We start from the raw sequence: 2,500 nt of genomic DNA, 5'->3' as shown, positions 1-2,500 counted from the left end.
GTAACATATACACACACACACACACACACTGCTGTGTAGGCCTCTGTACAGCCATCATAAAGAAAAACACTTTGTCTGCGGTGCTGCTGCCCATTCACCCACACAATGGTCACATAAGGCTCGCCATTCACCTTTTAACGTGACATCAGTACGAGCAGCCTTCTCAGCGCACTTACAGGCCCATGTTGTAGAGGAGGATAAATAACCATCTATTACAAAATACATTTTTACAGGCTTATTATTCAAAACATAGTTCACATTTTCTTCACATTTTGGATCTGGTTATTACAATTAGTTCAAGAACCGAATTGCCAAATAATCCATAAATGTGAATTTTCTTGATAACCCTTTAGTTGTCATTTTAAGAAAACAACGTAGATATCAATATTGATACTGAAATATATTTAATTTTCTCTATTGTTATGAAAAGAAAAGCTTTTTCATTTAATTTGAGAATTATTATTATTTTTTAAATTTTTTTTTTTTAATCAGTTGGAAATCGTATGGCTCCCTTCAAAAATATCAGACATAACATTTTTCTAAAATAAATCATCAAGTATTTTAGAGTTGTAGGAAACAACTGGTTTAACAACGGTTTAAACTGGAAAACTTTGAACACTGAATGTTGTGACAGAATAAACTCTACGAGCAGGAAACTTCTTTTTCTGCTCAGCAGTATCTCTGAAACTGGATCAACACCTCTCTAATCTGTTTAATGTATTAAAAACTCACTAAGGGGTTATTTATTTGCAGGAGTGCCCTTTGTAGCAAGTAAACGGAATCAATATTTGATCACGCTATTGTTTCGACTCGAAGGAGTGTAAAGGTGTTACGTTTTTTTCAATTTTGTCTTAATTATTCAATGCATGTCCGTACAGTCAAAGTTGTGCTGGTCGGTGAAAACGTTCCCGTTTTCTCAGTGCTGTGAATGACGGTAACAGATTTTTGCTCTGAACGAGTCCAGTGAATTTGATCCGCCACCTCTTACATTTGGTGAAATCTCCTCTGTCCGTGTAGAGAAGCAGGATTGAATTTAGACATTTGAAACTATCCACTGACTGGCGGAACATTCACGACCATTTTCTTTACTTAAAAAGGCTAAAGGCCTTGAAGCATTTTGTGCTTTAGACTTTTACAGTGACTCCTTTGGTCAACAAGTATGCTCCCTTACAGATGACAGAAAAACGCGTTCTTATTGCTGAGTTAAGGAGCCATTTCTTCTGCTGCCGTTGTTTCTGTGGTATTATAAAATCGTTTACTCTGTATGAATCATGAGGCTTCGTGATTACATGATGTATAATTAGGGCTCAAAAATCCGGCCTGTATTTGTGAGTGAGTGTTAAGGGCTTAGTAGTGGTTGCCAACCTAGGGTTCAGGAACCCTCCGACGGGTCGCGAGATATTTGATGCGGCAGGAAAGACGAACAGCATTGCTCCGCTGAATTTTTTTTTTAAAATCTTTTGTTTATTTCCAGTAAAAAAATACTGGAACGTTTTAACTCTTCGGGCCTCTAAAAGTCATTTCTACTAACCCTGAAAGACATTTTTCAGCTGTGAGGGGGGGCGAGGGGCCCTCACGAGAGTGCACTGCTTCCTTGTAGTTTCAATAACCAAACGTGTTTTGTGACACGTGGCTCACGCAGGCCAGCTCTACCTTCTCTGACCTCGTGAAGGTCACTGCACGCGTGTGCCCCCCCCGTCACCGACACGCCGGCCATCCAGGTGCTACATCCTCAACAGAAGACAGAGACACCACAGGAACCACCGTGCGCTCTCTCACCTCTCTTCTACCTCCGCTTCCTCTGAGCGCCTGCTTTCGCGGAAACCTGCGCCCGAGCCGGCGCTGCGCTCCACATACAACCGCAACCGATGCACAATGCGCACAATGCACACACTGCACCAGCGAGACGCCTTTTGTGAATGTACACTCGCGCTGTAACACCGTTGCATCTCCTGAAAGAATTATGCTACGACAAAACTTACGGAGGCCTGCTAGTAAGGTGACCACATCCTCCACCTTTACGGAGAAAAGCTGCACCGCACAGGAGCGAGGCACTTTCACAGCGACGGCACTTTGTCACTGGGAGACGAGAGTGCGCACACATTGATGTGGTTGGTTTGAAACTCTGGTGCTTGTATTTCCTTTTTCTCCTTTCCTTCCCACCGGTCTTTCTGTTCAACCTGTCTTGCAAAGAAATACTATTTTAAAGTTTCTCTAAGAAACTGAAACGTCTGTGACTGTTGTGTAAAGTGAAATAGAACTTCATCAAAATCAGGCTGAATTGTATTTTTTTTTTTTTTTTTTTTTAATTCACCTCCAGCACAAGTGGTTTACTTTTCTCAATCTGTTTGCTTATTTCACATTGAATGTCTCCCCCTGTTGTTGGAACAGTGCAGTACACATTATACAACGTAAAGTACTGCATTTATCTGTTTTTAGATTTTGTCTCGATTAGTTTCCCTTTCTTCAGTTACTGCTTAAACACATTTGTTACTTAATA

The sequence above is a fragment of the Embiotoca jacksoni genome, unplaced genomic scaffold, assembly GCF_022577435.1.
Source record: "Embiotoca jacksoni isolate LCO1_2020_lvr unplaced genomic scaffold, fEmbJac1.0.p SCAF_11, whole genome shotgun sequence".
Taxonomy (NCBI): Eukaryota; Metazoa; Chordata; class Actinopteri; family Embiotocidae; genus Embiotoca; species Embiotoca jacksoni.
This window is presented reverse-complemented; position numbering follows the sequence as displayed.